We start from the raw sequence: 25,101 nt of genomic DNA on the forward strand, positions 1-25,101 counted from the left end.
CTTAAACATTTTAAAAATTACCGTAAATATATATACAGATTTATTAGCCCCCTTTTGTTTTTTGTTTTTTTCTTTTTAAAATATTTCCTAAATGATGTTTAACAAAGCAAAAAAATGTTGATATTTTGTCTGATAATATTTTTCCTCTGAACAAAATCTTATTTGTTTTATTTTGGCTAGAATAAAAACATTTTTTTAACCATTTTAAGGTAAAAATTTATTAGCCTCTTAAGCTAATTGTTTTTCAGACTGTCTACAGAACAAACCATCATTATACAATAACTTGCCTAATTACCCTAACCTGCCTAGTTAACCTAATTACCCTAGTTAAGCCTTTAAATGTCACTTTAAGCTGTATAGAAGTGTTTTGAAGAATATCTAGTAAAATATTATTTACAGTCATCATGACAAAGATAAAATAAATCAGTTATTAGAGATGAGTTATTAAAACTATTATGTTTAGAAATGTGCTGAGAAAATCTGTTCTCTGTTAAATAGAAATTGGGGAAAAAAATAAACAGGGGTGTTAATAATTTAGGGGGACTAATAATTCTGAAATCAACTGTGTGTGTGTGTGTGTGTGTGTGTGTGTATACACACACACACACACACACACACACATTCAAATAGCGATTAACTTCTTTTTTTTTTTTTGGTGGGGCCAGTGAAAATTTGGGCTGGGCAAGTAAAAATCAGAACCACTGGCCCGATCGGGCCAGTAGAAAAAATCCTTAGCGTTGAACCCTGTGAGCACTGCTTAGTTTAAACCCTCGCTATTGTAACGCATATAAATACATACACTAATATTTGCTGGTAGGAAAAATCTATTTGTTCACTTCTGTTATTTATACTTTAATGATTGTGCATTTCAATTTTTTTCTTCCACTTAACTGCAAATTTGAATAAAAACTGGATAAAGAGCACACAAACATGCTGACAGTAATAGGTACTGTACACTGTCATGGGTCAATGATGCTAATATTCGGCACAAATCCATCAGTTTCTTAGGTTATTAGATTATTTTATAATTTCACCTCTCCTGCTGTGCATGAACTATGCTGTTGAATGTTCAGCGTATGAGGTGGCTAGGCTAACCTTGCTTCAATTTTGATCAAATTATTTTCTAATCAGTTGCGATTATGTTGTGAATATACCCCTGTAATGTATACTGCAGTCCTCGTTTGTCTGGCTTTCTCAGATATCTCACCTGTTTGCCAAAAATGACTAATTAAATCCTTGGGAATGTCTGACACCAGCACATACACACTGTAAGAGATGTGCCAGGCATGAAAGCTTGACAGGCGTAGCAACAGTAACTAAGGAGGGCGAAGCTTAGCGAAGGGTTATTCCAAGAATGTTGATATGGTTTCTTTCTTGCTTTACTATTTATTAACAATACACAAAAAACTAAAAGGTTAAGGTAAATTCTTTAATAAATTCTAGTGTTTTTGAGTATTATACTTGTTGTATACTTGTATTATACTTATGTTTTAGGCTAGTATTATTTACGACTTGTTAATGAATGCTTCATAATACAGAAGTATTACCAATAGTGAACAGATAAAATAATACAAAGTGTAGTTTTAACTACAGTAAAGTGTAGTGATTTGTAGTATAAAATACCCTATATTGTAAAATAATACAGCACTGGGTAATTTGTTTATATTACACTTGTGTTACCATAGCAACTATAGTATTACCACAACTGATCAATTGAAGTTCTTTACTGTAGTAGGCTACTGTTCAAAACACAGTACATGCCAATATACGTGTTCAGGGGCCCTGTGGAACAGCTTTCCTCAAAATGAAGAGGATGACATGGAAAATGTCCTCCACAATCTCATCAGCAAAGTGGAAGCCAGCAGACACTAGTTTACTTTATTTTAGCTGCCATGATAAAATGAGATTGATAGTGAGATTTATTTGAGGAGTGAATAATACAGTAGGCTATAATACCTTATCAAGTGTTTCCTTATTTTTTATCACAGTTACATTTCTGCTTGCATTAGTTTTTGTTTAAATGCTTTTAAAATAAAATGTATTCTTTACATCCAACATCTATTCCAGAGGTGCCTTATAGTGGTGTAAACCCCTTTACAAGGGGTGTTACCCCTGTGTAAACTCTAGCCACCCCGATATGATTTTGCTGTTGACATTATTTATTTAAATCTACTTACATAAATGCAATACAATGCAATATTTCAATAAATAAATAGCAGCCACTAAATTATTGTGGATTGATTGGTGCCACTGACGTAGCTGGCCTCTTCTGGCCCCCCTTAAGCAAATTTTCAGGGGGGCACCACTGGTCTATTCTCTGTCTTTAAGTGTTTGAAACTGAAAATATCTCATCATATAAAACAACCAAAAATGTTATGGTTTATTAGATTAAACATTTAATATATAAGTCTATTTTAGTATTTTGGTTATTGTTATTAAACAGTGCAGCAATATGAATCATATCTAAAAGCATGAAAGGAAGAGGGAACACGACACAAATTGTGAGTCTGCATATAATCTCTGAGAGCGCTCAAGAAAATTTGTGTGTGAGCAGTGTATATTTGAGAGCGAGAGAAAATTTGAGAACTTGCAATCAGTTTTGTCCACAAACAGAGGAAATCCGTGCACGAGCATCACACAAGGTAGAGAGCAAAGCTCTTCAACGTTATGTGAAGAAAACAACGTTATTGTTTGTATGAAGTAGCCTACTTCATTAACAATATGTGCTACCATTTTACATTGCTGCTAGACAGATTTGCAACTCCATCTCTTTAGCACACACGAGATTCAATTGACAAAATTCCAATTTCACTCAATTTAACTTTGCAGCATATACAGGAGTTGGTCTACTGCTACCACATTGAGGTTATGTAATTTTGGTTAATCACAAGTTGATCACCGAAGACATAACATAGCACAACTAAACTTAATGAATTAGACAGCAGGAGACCTGCAATTTCTGTGTGATGTGAGGCAAAATGGAGTCTTTTTTTGGTGGAACTCGTTCTTGTGCATTATGCTGTGGAGACGAGACGCAGCACTGTTCAGCACTTTTTCAGAAAATTGCATTTGTATTTTTATATATCTGAGCAATGTTCTTTAATAAAAAAAGGTTTGTTTAATTAATACAGATCTTAAAACCATACCTAATCTGTATATATTTTATTTTTCTGTTAAAAAGACTCGAAAATCAAACTGCAGGACTTTGGACTTGACTTGAGACTTGTTGCCTTTGACTCGGGACTTGCCTGTCTTGACTCGGGACTTGACTCGGGACTTGAGGGCAATGAATTGAGACTTACTTGTGACTTGCCAAACAATGACTTGGTCCCATCTCTGGCTCTAACAGCCGTCAACCAGAGTTGAAACCGGAGCTACTCAAAACCGCACATGTAGTAGCAGGGAATCGACTCTAGCTCTCCCGCAAGGCAGGCGAGAATTCTACCACTGAACAACCATTACTGGTATGCTTATCCTGCAGCCCTAGTGGGGTGTGATTGATGCAAGGCTGTTACCCAAAGCTGGAAAAGTAGCAACACATAACAGCACTTGCATTGGCCGGGAATCGGACTCAGGTCTCCTGCGTGGCAGGCGAGAATTCTACCACTGAACCACCAACGCTGATATGCTTATATTGCAGCCCTAGTGGGGTGTGATTACTGCAAGGCTGTTACCCAGAGCTGGAATATTAGCTACACAAAACAGGTTGTAATGGACGGGAATCTGACCATGGTCTTCTGTGTGGCAGGCAAGTAATCTACCACTGAACCAACAATGCTGATATGCTTATACTGCAGCCCTAGTGGGGTGTGATTGATACAAGGCTGTTACCCAGAGCTGGAAGAGTAGCAACACAAAACAGGAATTGCATTGGCCCGAAATCGGACCCGGGTCTCCCGCGTGGCAGGTGAGAATTCTATCACTGAACCACCAATGCTGACCCATGATCTTCTTTGCCTTTGTGTTGTGTGAGTGCTAAAAGGCAGTCAACCAGAGCTGAAAATGGAGCCACACAAAATCATTCTTGTATTACCTGAGAATCGACTCTAGGTCTACCATGTGGCAGGCGAGAATTCTACCACTGAACCACCAATGCTGATAAGCTTTTACTGCATGAATTGCATTGGCTGGGAATCGGACACGGATCCCCAGCATGGCAGGGTAGAATTCTACCACTGAACCACCAATGCTGATATGCTTACGGTGCTGCCCTAGTTGGGTGTGATTGATGCAAGGCTGTTACCCAGAGCTGGAAGAGTTGCAACACAAAACAGGAATTGCATTGGCCGGGAATCAGACCCAGGTCTCCCGCGTGGCAGGCAAGAATTCTACCACTGAACCACCAATGCTGACCCATGTTCTTTCATGCCTTTGTGTTGTGTGAGTGCTAAAAGGCCGTCAACCAGAGCTGAAAAAGGAGCCACACGAAACTGCATTTGTATTAGCCAGGAATCGACTAAAGGTCTCCCGCGTGGCAGGCGAGATTTCTACCACTGAACCAGCAATGCTGATATGCTTATACTGCAGCCCTAGTGGGTTGTGATTGCTGCAAGGCTGTTACCCAGAGCTGGAAGAGTAGCAACACAAAATAGGAATTGGAATGGACGGGAATCTGACCAGGGTCTTTCACAGGGGAGGCAAGAAATCTACCACTGAACCACCATTGCTGATATGCTTATTTTGCAGCCCTAGTGGGGTGTGATTGATGCAAGGCTGTTACCCAAAGCTGGAAGAGTAGCAACACAAAACAGCACTTGCATTGGCCGGGAATCAGACCCAGGTCTCCCACGTGTCAGGCAAGAATTCTACCACTGAACCACCAATGCTGATATGCTTATACTGCAGCCCTAGTGGGGTGAGATTTCTGCAAGGCTGTCACCCAGAGCGGGAAGAGTAGCTACACAAAACAGGAATTGTAATGGACGGGAATCTGACCATGGTCTTTTGTGTGGCAGGCAAGTAATCTACCACTGAACCAACAATGCTGATATGCTTGTACTGCAGCCCTAGTGGGGTGTGATTGATACAAGGCTGTTAACCAGAGCTGGAAGAGTAGCAACACAAAACAGGAATTGCATTGGCCGGGAATCGGACCCGGGTCTCCCGCGTGGCAGGCGAGAATTCTATAACAGAACCACCAATGCTGACCCATGATCTTCCTTGCCTTTGTGTTGTGTGATTGCTAAAAGGCCGTCAACCAGAGCTGAAAAAGGAGCCACACAAAACTGCACTTGTATTAGCCAGGAAGCGACTCATGGTCTACCGCATGGCAGGCAAGAATTCTACAACTAAACCACCAATGCTGATATGGTTTTACTGCAGCCCTAGTGGGTTGTGATTGCTGCAAGGCTGTTACCCAGTGCTGGAAGAGTAGCAATCAAAATCAGAATGTGCATTGGCCGGGAAACGGACCTGGGTCTCCCGCGTGGCAGGCAAGAATTCTACCACTGAACGACCAATGCTGACCCATGTTGTTCCTTGCCTTTATGTTGTGTGAGTGCTAAAAGGCCATCAACCTGAGCTGAAACAGAAGCCACTCAAAACAGCACATGTTTTAGCCGGGAATCGACTCTAGGTCTCCCGCGTGGCAGGCGAGCATTCTACCACTGAACCACCAATGTTGATATGCTTATTCTGCAGCCCTAGTGTTGTGTGATTGATGCAAAGCTATTACCCAGAGCTGGAAGAGTAGTAACACAAAACAGGAATTACATTGGCCGGGAATCGGACCAGGGTCTCCCGTGTGGCAGGCGAGAATTCTACCACTGAACCACCAATGCTGACCCATGTTGTTCCTTGCCTTTGTGTTGTGTGAGTGCTAAAAGGCCGTCAACCAGAGCTGAAATAGGAGCCACACGAAACTGCACTTGTATTAGCCGGGGATCGACTCAAGTTCTCCCACATAGCAGGTAAGAAATCTACCGCTGAACCACCAATACTGATTTGCTTATACTGCGCCCCTAGTGGGGTGTGATTGCTGCAAGGCTGTTACACAGAGCTGGAAGAGTAGTAATACAAAACAGGAATTGCATTGGCCGGGAATCAGTCCCAGGGTCTCCCGCGTGGCAGGCGAGAATTCTACCACTGAACCACAAATGCTGATATGCTTACTCCGCAGCCCTAGTGGGGTGTGATTGATGCAAGGCTGATATCCAGAGCTGGAAGAGTAGCTAGACAAAACAGGAATTGTAATGGACGGGAATCTGACCATGGTCTTTTGTGTGGCAGGCAAGTAATCTACCACTGAACCAACAATGCTGATATGCTTATTCTGCAGCCCTAGTGGGGTGTGATTGATGCAAGGCTGATATCCAGAGCTGGAAGAGTAGCTACACAAAACAGGAATTGTAATGGACGGGAATCTGACCATGGTCTTTTGTGTGGAAGGCAAGTAATCTACCACTGAACCAACAATGCTGATATGCTTGTACTGCAGCCCTAGTGGGGTGTGATTGATACAAGGCTGTTACCCAGAGCTGGAAGAGTAGCAACACAAAACAGGAATTGCATTGGCCGGGAATCGGACCCGGGTCTCCCGCGTGGCAGGCGAGAATTCTATAACTGAACCACCAATGCTGACCCATGATCTTCCTTGCCTTTGTGTTGTGTGATTGCTAAAAGGCCGTCAACCAGAGCTGAAAAAGGAGCCACACAAAACTGCACTTGTATTAGCCAGGAAGCGACTCAAGGTCTACCGCATGGCAGGCGAGAATTCTACAACTAAACCATTAATGCTGATATGGTTTTACTGCAGCCCTAGTGGGTTGTGATTGCTGCAAGGCTGTTACCCAGTGCTGGAAGAGTAGCAACCAAAATCAGAAGGTGCATTGGCCGGGAAACGGACCTGGGTCTCCCGCGTGGCAGGCAAGAATTCTACCACTGAGCGACCAATGCTGACCCATGTTGTTCCTTGCCTTTGTGTTGTGTGAGTGCTAAAAGGCCGTCAACCAGAGCTAAAATTGGAGCCACACGAAACTGTACTTGTATTAGCCGGGGATCGACTCAAGTTCTCCCACATAGCAGGTAAGAAATCTACCACTGAACCACCAATACTGATTTGCTTATACTGCGCCCCTAGTGGGGTGTGATTGCTGCAAGGCTGTTACCCAGAGCTGGAAGAGTAGTAATACAAAACAGGAATTGCATTGGCCGGGAATCGGACCCGGGTCTCCCACGTGGCAGGCGAGAATTCTACCACTGAACCACCAATGCTGATATGCTTATTCTGCAGCCCTAGTGGGGTGTGATAGATGCAAGGCTGATATCCAGAGCTGGAAGAGTAGCAACACAAAACAGGAATTGAATTGGCCGGGAATAGGAGCCGGGTCTCCCGCGTGGTAGGCAAGAATTCTACCACTGAACCACCAATACTGACCCATGTTCTTCCTTGCCTTTGTTTTGTGTGAGTGCTAAAAGGCCATCAACCAGAGCTGAAACCGGAGCCACACAAAACCACACTTGTATTAGCCGGGAATCGACTCAAGTTGTCCCGCGAAGCAGCCGAGCATTCTACCACTGAACCACCAATACTGATATGCTTATACTGCTCCCCTAGTGGGGTGTGATTGCTGCAAGGCTGTTACCCAGAGCTGGAAGAGTAGCAACACAAAACAGGAATTGCATTGGCCGGGAATTGGACCTGGGTCTCCCGCATGGCAGGCAAGAATTCTACCACTGAGCCACCAATGCTGACCGATATTAATTTTTGCTTTTGTGTTGTGTGAGTGCTAAAAGGCCATCAACCAGAGCTGATAAAGGAGCCACACAAAACTGAACTTGTATTAGCCAGGAAGCGACTCTAGGTCTACCGCGTGGCAGGAGAGATTTCTACCACTGAACCACCAATGCTGTTATGGTCTTTCTGCAGCCCTAGTGGGGTGTGATTGCTGCAAGTCTGTTATCCAGCGCTGGAAGAGTAGCAACCAAAATCAGGAGGTGCATTGGCCGGGAATCGGACCCGGGTCTCCCGCATGGCAAACGAGAATTCTACCACTGAACCACCAATGCTGACCTATGCTGTTCTTTGCCTTTATGTTGTGTGAGTGCTAAAAGGCTGTCAACCAGAGTTGAAACCGGAGCTACTCAAAACCACACATGTAGTAGCAGGGAATCGACTCTAGTCTCTTGTGTGGCAGGCGAGAATTCTACCACTGAACAACCATTACTGGTATGCTTATTCTGCAGCCCTAGTGAGGTGTGATTGATGCAAGGCTGTTACCCAAAGCTGGAAAAGTAGTAATACAAAACAGGAATTGCATTGGCCGGGAATCGGACCCGGGTCTCCCGCGTGGCAGGCGAGAATTCTTCCACTGAACCACCAATGCTGATATGCTTATTCTGCAGCCCTAGTGGGGTGTGATTGATGCAAGGCTGATATCCAGAGCTGGAAGAGTAGCTATACAAAACAGGAATTGTAATGGACGGGAATCTGACCATGGTCTTTTGTGTGGCAGGCAAGTAATCTACCACTGAACCAACAATGCTGATATGCTTGTACTGCAGCCCTAGTGGGGTGTGATTGATACAAGGCTGTTATCCAGAGCTGGAAGAGTAGCAACACATCACAGGAATTGCATTGGCCGGGAATCGGACCCGGGTCTCCTGCGTGGCAGGCGAGAATTCTACCACTGAACCACCAATGCTGATATGCTTATTCTGCAGCCCTAGTGGGGTGTGATTGATGCAAGGCTGATATCCAGAGCTGGAAGAGTAGCTACACAAAACAGGAATTGTAATGGACGGGAATCTGACCATGGTCTTTTTTGTGGCAGGCAAGTAATCTACCACTGAACCAACAATGCTGATATGCTTGTACTGCAGCCCTAGTGGGGTGTGATTGATACAAGGCTGTTACCTAGAGCTGGAAGAGTAGCAACACAAAACAGGAATTGCATTGGCCGGGAATCGGACCCGGGTCTCCCACGTGGCAGGCAAGAATTCTACCACTGAACGACCAATGCTGACCCATGTTGTTCCTTGCCTTTATGTTGTGTGAGTGCTAAAAGGTCATCAACCAGAGCTGAAACAGGAGCCACTCAAAGCAGCACATGTTTTAGCCGGGTATCGACTCTAGGTCTCCCGCGTGGCAGGAGAGATTTCTACCACTGAACCACCAATGCTGTTATGGTCTTACTGCAGCCCTAGTGGGGTGTGATTGCTGCAAGTCTGTTATCCAGTGCTGGAAGAGTAGCAACCAAAATCAGGAGGTGCATTGGCCGGGAATCGGACCCGGGTCTCCCGCATGGCAAACGAGAATTCTACCACTGAACCACCAATGCTGACTGAGAGAACATTTTGTCCTCTTTTTAGTGTGTTTGCAGCTACGTGCAGAAGTGCTTGTGGTTTTGTGTGTATATGTATTTGTGTGTCAGAAATATGAGGCCATGGTCTGGTTTCAGTCTTGCAGGTGTTAGAAATATGAGACCATGGTCTGGTTTCATTTCGCAGCTTCACCCACGCTGGAAAATTCCACTATGCTCAGATATGAAATATGCTGATTCATGTTAAGACAAAATGCTGTATGACTAGCCCATATTTGGAGTGCCTTTCTGCTATCAGCCCCTGTGTATAAATATCCCTGTCCATCCTGTGTTGTCAGGCTTGCAGAATAAACCATTCTAACTACAGTTTGGTCTCTTCTCATGTCTCCGGGTCGACCTGCTGAACTTTGCTGAATCTGGTGCCTAATATAGGGGAAATCTTACAGATCTGGGGGCTCGTCCGGGATACATCTGACCAGGTAAGAGAATTTTTTATTCACACTGCCTGCTCCGGTGTATCTCAGGAAATCGTAAGATTTTAGTTAAAATTAGGTAAGAGAGGTCTGTGCTCTAGAGCACAGAACATCCTGTCAAGTTTACTTTCAACAGTAAATTGCACAGAAGGATTTGTGTCGTCGTACTCAATTAAATTTGGGTTCCACAAATCAGGAAAATTTATTAATTTGACACTTGCTAGCCTGTCAAGTTTACTTCAAACAGTAAATTGCACAGAAGGATTTGTGTTGTTGTACCCGATTAAATTTGGGTTCCACAAATCAGGGGTTTAATAAATTTTAGTAAATAAGTATTACGCACCAGCTTCAGCAATATGGGACAAGGATATCCAAAACCAGAACCCAGTGAGAGTCCAAAAGAGTGGATGGATAGATGTGGCTGGGGATTTTACACTGAACCCTGGCTGTCCAATTTAGCTGGGTGGACAGAGGGACAATCTCAATGGAGAGACTTTCCTAGGGAAGGAACATTTGAACCAGGTTTCCTTCAGTTAGCTTACAAATTGATATGGGGATCCAGAATGGAATGACCAATATATGATAAATGGATATGACACATGGTATAAAATGAGCTCGATATGGAGGGATAAAAAGGCATTTTTACACCCAAAACTGTTTTGAAATCTGTCCCCAAACCCAAAAGCCGAAGTAATACTGCCCTTACGGCAGATAAGAGAGGCTCTCTTGCAGCTGCTAAAACCACCATGACGTCACCACCCCCTTATACGGGGCCTCCGCAATCTATTTCATGCTCTGTAAGTGCTTCTCCTACAGTGCCTTCTATTTTACCCGTCACTGACAGAAATGATTAAAACTAAACCAGACCCCTCCGACAGCACGGAGGGCACTACTTTAGCCTCTAATGTGGCTGCGGTGTGGGTTGCTAAACCACGAGGGATAGAGATAATTCCGCCCTCACCCTCTGTTCTTAAAGATCTCATATCTCTTCTGCCCGAAGTGGACAAACCACTGCAATTTGTAGACATGCTGTTGCGCAGTTCGCGTCACTGCCAACTAATTGGGGTAGATTATCGATTTATCCTCCAAACCAAAATGGGTTCGTCCTATGATGATGACGAAATAACAACAAAAATACCTGCTCTTGATCCCAAGCTTGATATAGTACAAACAGAAACTGTTAAGGAAGAAACAGATGATAAAAAGACACGTACTCGTATAAAAACACGCCTCGCGTGGAAAGATGATCAGGAGGAGCTCCTGACAAATCTAAAACAGCAGCTTACTAAATACTTAGTACCATAATTACTGGTCTGAATGTGACGCCACGACTGATCTTAATGGAATAATGCTAGATGGCAAAGGCCGTTTATGCCTGCCATCATCCTGTGCACCTTTTCTCGTCCGCGAGTTTCACGGTGTTACACACCGCGGCCGAAGAGGGGTAATAGACACAATGAGTTAATAGACACAATGAGTTCCTTTTTATGCATCAATAATTTACAGCACCATGTCAATAACACGCTAGATAGATGTCTGATATGTGCTCAAAATAATATCACTAAACCTCAAGCTAAACATCAACAATTGCCCCTTCCTGAAACACCTTTTCAGGAATGGCAGGTAGATTTCACACACCTGCCAAAGAGGGGTCTCAATAAATATTTACTGGTTTTTGTGGACAAATTTTCAAAATGGGTTGAAGCCTTCCCATGCAGTAAAGAAGATGCTAATATAGTTGTCAGATGTTTGACAAGAGAAATCATTACAAGATACGGTATACCATGTGCCATAGACTCAGATAAGAGAACCTCATTTACTGCGAAAATAATACAAAATCTAGCTTAAGAACTCCAAATTAATTGGCAGCTACATATTCCCTACCATCCACAATCATCTGGTATAGTAGAACGAACTAATAGGACTATTAAGGACAAATTAAGAAAGGCTATGCAACATGCAGGGCACTCAAATTGGCTCGCCTTGCTACCTGTCGTTTTAGCAGACATGAGGATGTCTCCTCACAAAAGTCTTCACGGTCTCTCTCCTTATGAGACTGTGATGGGACGACCCTTTCCCTCACCATGGAGGCAAAGGGGTACCACACTGGGTGACGGTTCTTTGGATATCCATATGAGTGAATGTGCACAACAGCTACTAACAACATTGCATGCATACTGGACTAACATACATTCTGGTTCAGCCCCGATGCCGGTAGACCCAACACACCCATTTAAGGTTGGTGACAGAGTAATGATTAGACAGTTCAATAAAATGAGCACAGAACTGGGGGACCCCAAATATGGCCCCCCGACGGATTTCGTGGCTGTAACCAGAACCGCCGTTTTAACCTCCTCTTCTCCACAGTGGATCCATGCAACCAGGATAAAATGAGCACCTATTGAATAATAAAAATGTATAAGTTTTGTACTATGATAATCTGTCTGCAGACTCTCTTTGTTTTACAGATTTTGGGGGCCCCCTCAGCACAGACGACACCTCTACAGCTGCAATTCACCTCTACAGCTGCACAATTGCGTTTGGGAGACAGATGGGAGCTAAACACGTAGCACTGTCTACCTTAAGGCAAGGGTCAGCATGACTTCCTTTTTGCTGCGGACAATTGGACTGTTTCTCTTTCTTGTTGCTCAAGCTAATGCAGCCAGGCTGAAACGCTGGACACATGATCATGAATTCGGATGGGCAGAGGATGGGGCTGACAATCCTATTGGAACTAATATGTGGTATCAATATGTGAAAGTTTTAGCTAGGTCATATAATGTATCTGGTTGTTATGTATGTTCTGTTATGCCTCATTCAGCCAAGCAAACTCCTCTTTATGCCAAACCCATGAATAAAACAGCTGCTAAATGTTCTGCCAGTTTTGCAGGATCAGGGTACCAGGACCCATATATAATTGTCGATGACTACGATCCATACCGGATTGGCATTAGAATGGTACATGTGATGCTCTATTTTGGGTAAAATTTGGCCACGCTAAACCCTCACCTATTAGCCACAAGGTTTTTTATTAACCACTCTATTACACACCCTATGTGTTATAACCAGACCATGGGCTCTCATTTCATGGGAAGCACTGTTAACTGTCAACAAATTGCCTCCTCGGGAGAGGGGGCCCCAGTCGACATCTCAGGACCCTCAAATGGCACTTATGTGGTCCAGGGTGGGTGGTGGTTGTGTGGGAAAAACGCCTACATGTCATTACCGGCCAACTGGACGGGGCAGTGTGCCCCTGTGCATGTGACTGATCACACTTTTATTGTGACAGCCCAGGTCCTGTCAGCGCAGCAAAGAGTTAAACGCAGTGTCCCTGAAATGAAGCCCCATGACTCTGTATGGGGTACTGACGTGCCCGAGGATTTTAAATTATGGACCACTGGTAACAAAGTGGTATTGGCTCTATTTCCGCAAATAGGTGTGGGAAAAGCTCTACTAAGAATTGAGACCCTGGACTATCGCATGGGCCTATTTCTGAATGCCTCAAAAATAATTAATGAGGCCCAGAATAAGGAGCTGGGTAATCTACGTACCATGGTTTTGAAAAACAGAATGGCTCTAGATCTCTTAACAGCATCCCAGGGGGGGTATGTAAATGAGTACTGCTATGTCCACTCTCCAAGGGTTAAAGACTACTATGACTTCTGATTATGTCCCAGACACCACATGGGGTTGGATGATGGGTCTGTTCGGCTGGGTGACTCCTTTCCTTACTATGATAATTCCTGTATGTATTATTTCCCTTCTTATTTGTTGCTGTGGCCCCTTTCTTTTACAATGTTTGATGAATCGTGTTTATGCTACCATGGATAGTATGATGGGCCAAAATTATAAACTAATGCATTAGGCCTTCGGCCTAAAAGAGGGGACTGAGAGAACATTTTGTCCTCTTTTTAGTGTGTTTGCAGCTACGTGCAGAAGTGCTTGTGGTTTTGTGTGTATATGTATTTGTGTGTCAGAAATATGAGGCCATGGTCTGGTTTCAGTCTTGCAGGTGTTAGAAATATGAGACCATGGTCTGGTTTCATTTCGCAGCTTCACCCACGCTGGAAAATTCCACTATGCTCAGATATGAAATATGCTGATTCATGTTAAGACAAAATGCTGTATGACTAGCCCATATTTGGAGTGCCTTTCTGCTATCAGCCCCTGTGTATAAATATCCCTGTCCATCCTGTGTTGTCAGGCTTGCAGAATAAACCATTCTAACTACAGTTTGGTCTCTTCTCATGTCTCCGGGTCGACCTGCTGAACTTTGCTGAATCTGGTGCCTAATATAGGGGAAATCTTACACTGACCTATGCTGTTCTTTGCCTTTATGTTGTGTGAGTGCCAAAAGGCTGTCAACCAGAGTTGAAACCGGAGCTACTCAAAACCGCACATGTAGTAGCAGGGAATCAACTCTAGCTCTCCCGTGTGGCAGGCGAGAATTCTACCACTGAACAACCATTACTGGTATGCTTATCCTGCAGCCCTAGTGGGGTGTGATTGATGCAAGGCTGTTACCCAAAGCTGGAAAAGTAGTAATACAAAACAGGAATTGCATTGGCCGGGAATCAGACCCGGGTCTCCCGCGTGGCAGGCGAGAATTCTACCACTGAACCACCAATGCTGATATGCTTATTCTGCAGCCCTAGTGGGGTGTGATTGATGCAAGGCTGATATCCAGAGCTGGAAGAGTAGCTACACAAAACAGGAATTGTAATGGACGGGAATCTGACCATGGTCTTTTGTGTGGCAGGCAAGTAATCTACCACTGAACCAACAATGCTGATATGCTTGTACTGCAGCCCTAGTGGGGTGTGATTGATACAAGGCTGTTACCCAGAGCTGGAAGAGTAGCAACACAAAACAGGAATTGCATTGGCCGGGAATCGGACTCGGGTCTGCCGCATGGCAGGCGAGAATTCTACCACTGAACCACCAATGCTGATATGCTTATTCTGCAGCCCTAGTGGGGTGTGATTGATGCAAGGCTGATATCCAGAGCTGGAAGAGTAGCTACACAAAACAGGAATTGTAATGGACGGGAATCTGACCATGGTCTTTTGTGTGGCAGGCAAGTAATCTACTACTGAACCAACAATGCTGATATGCTTGTACTGCAGCCCTAGTGGGGTGTGATTGATACAAGGCTGTTACCCAGAGCTGGAAGAGTAGCAACACAAAACAGGAATTGCATTGGCCGGGAATCGGACCCGGGTCTACCGCGTGGCAGGCGAGAATTCTATAACTGAACCACCAATGCTGACCCATGATCTTCCTTGCCTTTGTGTTGTGTGATTGCTAAAAGGCCGTCAACCAGAGCTGAAAAAGGAGCCACACAAAACTGCACTTGTATTAGCCAGGAAGCGACTCAAGGTCTACCGCATTGCAGGCGAGAATTCTACAACTAAACCACCAATGCTGATATGGTTTTACTGCAGCCCTAGTGGGTTGTGATTGCTGCAAGGCTGTTACCCAGTGCTGGAAGAGTAGCAACCAAAATCAGAAGGTGCATTGGCCGGAAAACGGACCTGGGTCTTCCGCGTGGCAGGCAAGAATTCTACCACTGAACGACCATTGCTGACCCATGTTGTTCCTTGCCTTTATGTTGTGTGAGTGCTAAAAGGCCATCAACCAGAGCTGAAACAGGAGCCACTCAAAACAGCACATGTTTTAGCCGGGTATCGACTCTAGGTCTCCCGCGTGGCAGGCGAGCATTCTACCACTGAACCACCAATGTTGATAAGCTTATTCTGCAGCCCTAGTGTTGTGTGATTGATGCAAAGCTATTACCCAGAGCTGGAAGAATAGTAACACAAAACAGGAATTACATTGGCCGGGAATCGGACCCGGGTCTCCCGTGTGGCAGGCGAGAATTCTACCACTGAACCACCAATGCTGACCCATGTTGTTACTTGCCTTTGTGTTGTGTGAGTGCTAAAAGGCCGTCAACCAGAGCTGAAATAGGAGCCACACAAAACTGCACTTGTATTAGCCGGGGATCGACTCAAGTTCTCCCACTTAGCAGGTAAGAAATCTACCACTGAACCACCAATACTGATTTGCTTATACTGCGCCCATAGTGGGGTGTGATTGCTGCAAGGCTGTTACCCAGAGCTGGAAGAGTAGTAATACAAAACAGGAATTGCATTGGCCGGGAATCGGACCCAGGTCTCCCGCGTGGCAGGCGAGAATTCTACCACTGAACCACCAATGCTGATATGCTTATACTGCAGCCCTTGTGGGGTGAGATTTCTGCAAGGCTGTTACCCAGAGCTGGAAGAGTAGCTACACAAAACAGGAATTGTAATGGACGGGAATCTGACCATGGTCTTTTGTGTGGCAGGCAAGTAATCTACCACTGAACCAACAATGCTGATATGCTTGTACTACAGCCCTAGTGGGGTGTGATTGATACAAGGCTGTTACCCAGAGCTGGAAGAGTAGCAACACAAAACAGGAATTGCATTGGCCGGGAATCGGACCGGGGTCTCCCGCGTGGCAGGCGAGAATTCTATAACTGAACCACCAATGCTGACCCATGATCTTCCTTGCCTTTGTGTTGTGTGATTGCTAAAAGGCCGTCAACCAGAGCTATAATTGGAGCCACACAAAACTGCACTTGTATTAGCCAGGAAGCGACTCATGGTCTACCGCATGGCAGGCGAGAATTCTACAACTAAATCACCAATGCTGATATGGTTTTACTGCAGCCCTAGTGGGTTGTGATTGCTGCAAGGCTGTTACCCAGTGCTGGAAGAGTAGCAACCAAAATCAGAAGGTGCATTGGCCGGGAAACGGACCTGGGTCTCCCGCGTGGCAGGCAAGAATTCTACCACTGAACGACCAATGCTGACCCATGTTGTTCCTTGCCTTTATGTTGTGTGAGTGCTAAAAGGCCATCAACCAGAGCTGAAACAGGAGCCACTCAAAACAGCACATGTTTTAGCCGGGAATCGACTCTAGGTCTCCCGCGTGGCAGGCGAGCATTCTACCACTGAACCACCAATGTTGATATGCTTATTCTGCAGCCCTAGTGTTGTGTGATTGATGCAAAGCAATTACCCAGAGCTGGAAGAGTAGTAACACAAAACAGGAATTACAATGGCCGGGAATCGGACCCCGGGTCTCCCATGTGGCAGGCGAGAATTCTACCACTGAACCACCAATACTGACCCATGTTGTTCCTTGCCTTTGTGTTGTGTGAGTGCTAAAAGGCCGTCAACCAGAGCTGAAATAGGAGCCACACGAAACTGCACTTGTATTAGCCGGGGATCGACTCAAGTTCTCCCACATAGCAGGAAAGAAATCTACCACTGAACCACCAATACTGATTTGCTTATACTGCGCCCCTAGTGGGGTATGATTGCTGCAAGGCTGTTACCCAGAGCTGGAAGAGTAGCAACACAAAACAGGAATTGCATTGGCCGGGAATTGGACCTGGGTCTCCCGCATGGCAGGCAAGAATTCTACCACTGAGCCACCAATGCAGACCGATATTAATTTTTGCCTTTGTGTTGTGTGAGTGCTAAAAGGCCATCAACCAGAGCTGATAAAGGAGCCACACAAAACTGAACTTGTTTTAGCCAGGAAGCGACTCTAGGTCTACCGCGTGGCAGGAGAGATTTCTACCACTGAACCACCAATGCTGTTATGGTCTTACTGCAGCCCTAGTGGGGTGTGATTGCTGCAAGTCTGTTATCCAGCGCTGGAAGAGTAGCAACCAAAATCAGGAGGTGCATTGGCCGGAAATCGGACCCGGGTCTCCCGCATGGCAAACGAGAATTCTACCACTGAACCACCAATGCTGACCTATGCTGTTCTTTGCCTTTATGTTGTGTGAGTGCTAAAAGGCTGTCAACCAGAGTTGAAACCGGAGCTACTCAAAACCACACATGTAGTAGCAGGGAATCGACTCTAGTCTCCCGTGTGGCACGCGAGAATTCTACCACTGAACAACCATTACTGGTATGCTTATCCTGCAGCCCTAGTGGGGTGTGATTGATGCAAGGCTGTTACCCAAAGCTGGAAAAGTAGTAATACAAAACAGGAGTTGCATTGGCCGGGAATCGGACCCGGGTCTCCCGCGTGGCAGGCGAGAATTCTACCACTGAACCACCAATGCTGATATGCTTATTCTGCAGCCCTAGTGGGGTGTGATTGATGCAAGGCTGATATTCAGAGCTGGAAGAGTAGCTACACAAAACAGGAATTGTAATGGACGGAAATCTGACCATGATCTTTTGTGTGGCAGGCAAGTAATCTACCACTGAACCAACAATGCTGATATGCTTGTACTGCAGCCCTAGTGGGGTGTGATTGATACAAGGCTGTTATCCAGAGCAGGAAGAGTAGCAACACAAAACAGGAATTGCATTGGCTGGGAATCGGACCCGGGTCTCCCGCGTGGCAGGCGAGAATTCTACCACTGAACCACCAATGCTGATATGCTTATTATGCAGCCCTAGTGGGGTGTGATTGATGCAAGGCTGATATCCAGAGCTGGAAGAGTAGCTACACAAAACAGGAATTGTAATGGACGGGAATCTGACCATTGTCTTTTGTGTGGTAGGCAAGTAATCTACCACTGAACCAACAATGCTGATATGCTTGTACTGCAGCCCTAGTGGGGTGTGATTGATACAAGGCTGTTATTCAGAGCTGGAAGAGTAGCAACACAAAACAGGAATTGCATTGGCCGGGAATCGGACCCGGGTCTCCCACGTGGCAGTCAAGAATTCTACCACTGAACGACCAATGCTGACCCATGTTGTTCCTTGCCTTTATGTTGTGTGAGTGCTAAAAGGCCATCAACCAGAGCTGAAACAGGAGCCACTCAAAACAGCACATGTTTTAGCCAGGTATCGACTCTAGGTCTCCCGCGTGGAAGGAGAGATTTCTACCACTGAACCACCAATGCTGTTATGGTCTTACTGCAGCCCTAGTGGGGTGTGATTGCTGCAAGTCTGTTATCCAGCGCTGGAAGAGTAGCAACCAAAATCAGGAGGTGCATTGGCCGGGAATCGGACCCGGGTCTCCCGCATGGCAAACGAGAATTCTTCCACTGAACCACCAATGCTGACCTATGCTGTTCTTTGCCTTTATGTTGTGTGAGTGCTAAAAGGCTGTCAACCAGAGTTGAAACCGGAGCTACTCAAAACCGCACATGTAGTAGCAGGGAATCGACTCTAGCTCTCCCATGTGGCAGGCGAGAATTCTACCACTGAACAACCATTACTGGTATGCTTATCCTGCAGCCGTAGTGGGGTGTGATTGATGCAAGGCTGTTACCCAAAGCTGGAAAAGTAGTAATACAAAACAGGAATTGCATTGGCTGGGAATCGGACCCGGGTCTCCCGCGTGGCAAGCGAGAATTCTACCACTGAACCACCAATGCTGATATGCTTATTCTGTAGCCCTAGTGGGGTGTGATTGATGCAAGGCTGATATCCAGAGCTGTAAGAGTAGCTACACAAAACAGGAATTGTAATGGACGGGAATCTGACCATGGTCTTTTGTGTGGCAGGCAAGTAATCTACCACTGAACCAACAATGCTGATATGCTTGTACTGCAGCCCTAGTGGGGTGTGATTGATACAAGGCTGTTACCCAGAGCTGGAAGAGTAGCAACACAAAACAGGAATTGCATTGGCCGGGAATCGGACCCGGGTCTCCCGCGTGGCAGGCGAGAATTCTACCACTGAACCACCAATGCTGATATGCTTATTCTGCAGCCCTAGTGGGGTGTGATTGATGCAAGGCTGATATCCAGAGCTGGAAGAGTAGCTACACAAAACAGGAATTGTAATGGACGGGAATCTGACCATGGTCTTTTGTGTGGCAGGCAAGTAATCTACCACTGAACCAACAATGCTGATATGCTTGTACTGCAGCCCTAGTGGGGTGTGATTGATACAAGGCTGTTACCCAGAGCTGGAAGAGTAGCAACACAAAACAGGAATTGCATTGGCCGGGAATCGGACCCGGGTCTCCCGCGTGGCAGTCGAGAATTCTATAACTGAACCACCAATGCTGAACCATGATCTTCCTTGCCTTTGTGTTGTGTGATTGCTAAAAGGCCGTCAACCAGAGCTGAAAAAGGAGCCACTCAAAACTGCACTTGTATTAGCCAGGAAGCGACTCAAGGTCTACCGCATGGCAGGCGAGAATTCTACAACTAAACCAGCAATGCTGATATGGTTTTACTGCAGCCCTAGTGGGTTGTGATTGCTGCAAGGCTGTTACCCAGTGCTGGAAGAGTAGTAATACAAAACAGGAATTGCATTGGCCAGGAATCGGACCCGGGTCTCCCGCGTGGCAGACGAGAATTCTACCACTGAACCACCAATGCTGATATGCTTATTCTGCAGCCCTAGTGGGGTGTGATTGATGCAAGGCTGATATCCAGAGCTGGAAGAGTAGCAACACAAAACAGGAATTGAATTGGCCGGGAATAGGAGCCGGGTCTCCCGCGTGGCAGGCAAGAATTCTACCACTGAACCACCAATACTGACCCATGAACTTCCTTGCCTTTGTTTTGTGTGAGTGCTAAACGGCCGTCAACCAGAGCTGAAACCAGAGCCACACAAAACCACACTTGTATTAGCCGGGAATCGACTCAAGTTGTCCCGCAAAGCAGCCGAGCATTCTACCACTGAACCACCAATACTGATATGCTTTTACTGCTCCCCTAGTGGGTTGTGATTGCTGCAAGGCTGTTACCCAGTGCTGGAAGAGTAGCAACCAAAATCAGAAGGTGCATTGGCCGGAAAACGGACCTGGGTCTTCCGCGTGGCAGGCAAGAATTCTACCACTGAACGACCATTGCTGACCCATGTTGTTCCTTGCCTTTATGTTGTGTGAGTGCTAAAAGGCCATCAACCAGAGCTGAAACAGGAGCCACTCAAAACAGCACATGTTTTAGCCGGGTATCGACTCTAGGTCTCCCGCGTGGCAGGCGAGCATTCTACCACTGAACCACCAATGTTGATATGCCTATTCTGCAGCCCTAATGTTGTGTGATTGATGCAAAGCTATTACCCAGAGCTGGAAGAGTAGTAACACAAAACAGGAATTACATTGGCCTGGAATCGGACCCGGGTCTCCCATGTGGCAGGCGAGAATTCTACCACTGAACCACCAATGCTGACCCATGTTGCTCCTTGCCTTTGTGTTGTGTGAGTGCTAAAAGGCCGTCAACCAGAGCTGAAATAGGAGCCACACGAAACTGCACTTGTATTAGCCGGGGATCGACTCAAGTTCTCCCACATAGCAGGTAAGAAATCTACCACTGAACCACCAATACTGATTTGCTTATACTGCGCCCCTAGTGGGGTGTGATTGCTGCAAGGCTGTTACCCAGAGCTGGAAGAGTAGTAATACAAAACAGGAATTGCATTGGCCGGGAATCGGACCCGGGTCTCCCGCGTGGCAGGCGAGAATTCTACCACTGAACCACCAATGCTGATATGCTTATTCTGCAGCCCTAGTGGGGTGTGATTGATGCAAGGCTGATATCCAGAGCTGGAAGAGTAGCAACACAAAGCTAAAAGGCAGTCAACCAGAGCTGAAAATGGAGCCACACAAAATAACACTTGTATTACCTGAGAATCGACTCTAGGTCTACCATGTGGCAGGCGAGAATTCTACCACTGAACCACCAATGCTGATAAGCTTTTACTGCAGAAATTGCATTGGCTGGGAATCGGACACGGATCTCTAGCATGGTAGGGTAGAATTCTACCACTGAACCACCAATGCTGATATGCTTACGGTGCTGCCCTAGTTGGGTGTGATTGATGCAAGGCTGTTACCCAGAGCTGGAAGAGTTGCAACACAAAACAGGAATTGCATTGGCCGGGAATCGGACCCCGGTTTCCCGCGTGGCAGGCAAGAATTCTACCACTGAACCACCAATGCTGACCTATGTTCTTTCATGCCTTTGTGTTGTGTGAGTGCTAAAAGGCCGTCAATCAGAGCTGAAAAAGGAGCCACACGAAACTGCATTTGTATTAGCCAGGAATCGACTAAAGGTCTCCCGCGTGGCAGGCGAGATTTCTACCACTGAACCAGCAATGCTGATATGCTTATACTGCAGCCCTAGTGGGTTGTGATTGCTGCAAGGCTGTTACCCAGAGCTGGAAGAGTAGCAACACAAAATAGGAATTGGAATGGACGGGAATCTGACCAGGGTCTTTCACAGGGGAAGCGAGAAATCTACCACTGATCCACCACTGCTGATATGCTTATTCTGCAGCCCTAGTGGGGTGTGATTGATGCAAGGCTGTTACCCAAAGCTGGAAGAGTAGCAACACAAAACAGCACTTGCATTGGCCGGGAATCAGACCCGGGTCTCCCACGTGGCAGGCAAGAATTCTACCACTGAACCACCAATGCTGATATGCTTATACTGCAGCCCTAGTGGGGTGAGATTTCTGCAAGGCTGTTAACCGGAGCTGGAAGAGTAGCTACACAAAACAGGAATTGTAATGGACGGGAATCTGACCATGGTCTTTTGTGTGGCAGGCAAGTAATCTACCACTGAACCAACAATGCTGATATGCTTGTACTGCAGCCCTAGTGGGGTGTGATTGATACAAGGCTGTTACCCAGAGCTGGAAGAGTAGCAACACAAAACAGGAATTGTATTGGCCGGGAATCGGACCCGGGTCTCCCGTGTGGCAGGCGAGAATTCTACCACTGAACCACCAATGCTGATATGCTTATTCTGCAGCCCTAGTGGGGTGTGATTGATGCAAGGCTGATATCCAGAGCTGGAAGAGTAGCTACAAAAAACAGGAATTGTAATGGACGGGAATCTGACCATGGTCTTTTGTGTGGCAGGCAAGTAATCTACCACTGAACCAACAATGCTGATATGCTTGTACTGCAGCCCTAGTGGGGTGTGATTGATACAAGGCTGTTACCCAGAGCTGGAAGAGTAGCAACACAAAACAGGAATTGCATTGGCCGGGAATCGGACCCGGTTCTCCCGCGTGGCAGGCGAGAATTCTATAACTGAACCACCAATGCTGACCCATGATCTTCCTTGCCTTTGTGTTGTGTGATTGCTAAAAGGCCGTCAACCAGAGCTGAAAAAGGAGCCACACAAAACTGCACTTGTATTAGCCAGGAAGCGACTCAAGGTCTACCGCATGGCAGGCGAGAATTCTACAACTAAACCACCAATGCTGATATGGTTTTACTGCAGCCCTAGTGGGTTGTGATTGCTGCAAGGCTGTTACCCAGTGCTGGAAGAGTAACAACCAAAATCAGAAGGTGCATTGGCCGGGAAACGGACCTGGGTCTCCCGCGTGGCAGGCAAGAATTCTACCACTGAACGACCAATGCTGACCCATGTTGTTCCTTGCCTTTATGTTGTGTGAGTGCTAAAAGGCCATCAACCAGAGCTGAAAAAGGAGCCACTCAAAACAGCACATGTTTTAGCCAGGAATCGACTCTAGGTCTCCCGCGTGGCAGGCGAGCATTCTACCACTGAACCACCAATGTTGATATGCTTACTCTGCAGCCCTAGTGTTGTGTGATTGATGCAAAGCTATTACCCAGAGCTGGAAGAGTAGTAACACAAAACAGGAATTACATTGGCCGGGAATCGGACCCGGGTCTCCCGTGAGGCAGTCGAGAATTCTACCACTGAACCACCAATGCTGACCCATGTTGTTCCTTGCCTTTGTGTTGTGTGAGTGCTAAAAGGCCGTCAACCAGAGCTGAAATAGGAGCCACACGAAACTGCACTTGTATTAGCCGGGGATCGACTCAAGTTCTCCCACATAGCAGGTAAGAAATCTACCACTGAACCACCAATACTGATTTGCTTATACTGTGCCCCTAGTAGGGTGTGATTGCTGCAAGGCTGTTACCCAGAGCTGGAAGAGTAGTAATACAAAACAGGAAATGCATTGGCAGGGAATGGGACCCGGGTCTCCCGCGTGGCAGGCGAGAATTCTACCACTGAACCACCAATGCTGATATGCTTATTCTGCAGCCCTAGTGGGGTGTGATTGATGCAAGGCTGATATCCAGAGCTGGAAGAGTAGCAACACAAAACAGGAATTGAATTGGCCGGGAATAGGAGCCGGGTCTCCCGCGTGGCAGGCAAGAATTCTACCACTGAACCACCAATACTGACCCATGTTATTCCTTGCCTTTGTTTTGTGTGAGTGCTAAAAGGCCGTCAACCAGAGCTGAAACCGGAGCCACACAAAACCACACTTGTATTAGCCGGGAATCGACTCAAGTTGTCCCGCGAAGCAGCCGAGCATTCTACCACTGAACCACCAATACTGATATGCTTATACTGCTCCCCTAGTGGGGTGTGATTGCTGCAAGTCTGTTATCCAGCGCTGGAAGAGTAGCAACCAAAATCAGGAGGTGCATTGGCCGGGAATCGGACCCGGGCCTCCCGCATGGCAAACAAGAATTCTACCACTGAACCACCAATGCTGACCTATGCTGTTCTTTGCCTTTATGTTGTGTGAGTGCTAAAAGGCTGTCAACCAGAGTTGAAACCGGAGCTACTCAAAACCGCACATGTAGTAGCAGGGAATCAACTCTAGGTCTCCCGTGTGGCAGGCGAGAATTCTACCACTGAACAACCATTACTGGTATGCTTATCCTGCAGCCCTAGTGGGGTGTGATTGATGCAAGGCTGTTACCCAAAGCTGGAAAAGTAGTAATACAAAACAGGAATTGTATTGGCCGGGAATCGGACCCAGGTCTCCCGCGTGGCAGGCGAGAATTCTACCACTGAACCACCAATGCTGATATGCTTATTCTGCAGCCCTAGTGGGGTGTGATTGATGCAAGGCTGATATCCAGAGCTGGAAGAGTAGCTACACGAAAAAGGAATTGTAATGGACGGGAATCTGACCATGGTCTTTTGTGTGGCAGGCAAGTAATCTACCACTGAACCAACAATGCTGATATGCTTTTACTGCAGCCCTAGTGGGGTGTTATTGATACAAGGCTGTTACCTAGAGCTGGAAGAGTAGCAACACAAAACAGGAATTGCATTGGCTGGGAATCGGACCCGGGTCTCCCGCGTGGCAGGCGAGAATTCTACCACTGAACCACCAATGCTGATTTGCTTATTCTGCAGCCCTAGTGGGGTGTGATTGATGCAAGGCTGATATCCAGAGCTGGAAGAGAAGCTACACAAAACAGGAATTGTAATGGACGGGAATCTGACCATGGTCTTTTGTGTGGCAGGCAAGTAATCTACCACTGAACCAACAATGCTGATATGCTTGTACTGCAGCCCTAGTGGGGTGTGATTGATACAAGGCTGTTACCCAGAGCTGGAAGAGTAGCAACACAAAACAGGAATTGCATTGGCCGGGAATCGG

At 46.1% G+C, this 25,101-nt stretch overlaps 1 protein-coding gene and 4 non-coding genes across 5 annotated transcripts in view; 1 reads left to right on the forward strand and 4 right to left on the reverse strand.

The window, feature by feature from the left end:
- The window catches only part of LOC148681160 (protein NLRC3-like), a 345,676-nt gene that overhangs the window by 41,698 nt on the left and 278,877 nt on the right, over positions 1–25,101 (forward strand). The window lies entirely within an intron of this gene.
- trnag-gcc (transfer RNA glycine (anticodon GCC)) lies at positions 15,883–15,953 on the reverse strand. Its single transcript has one exon. It is a non-coding gene; the product is annotated as a tRNA-Gly (tRNA).
- On the reverse strand, positions 17,791–17,861 carry trnag-gcc (transfer RNA glycine (anticodon GCC)). The gene has a single exon. It is a non-coding gene; the product is annotated as a tRNA-Gly (tRNA).
- trnag-gcc (transfer RNA glycine (anticodon GCC)) lies at positions 19,381–19,451 on the reverse strand. Its single transcript has one exon. It is a non-coding gene; the product is annotated as a tRNA-Gly (tRNA).
- Positions 21,130–21,200, reverse strand: trnag-gcc (transfer RNA glycine (anticodon GCC)). The gene has a single exon. It is a non-coding gene; the product is annotated as a tRNA-Gly (tRNA).

This window comes from Danio rerio, chromosome 4 (genome assembly GCF_052040795.2).
Source record: "Danio rerio strain M-AB ecotype USA chromosome 4, GRCz13ab, whole genome shotgun sequence".
Taxonomy (NCBI): Eukaryota; Metazoa; Chordata; class Actinopteri; order Cypriniformes; family Danionidae; genus Danio; species Danio rerio.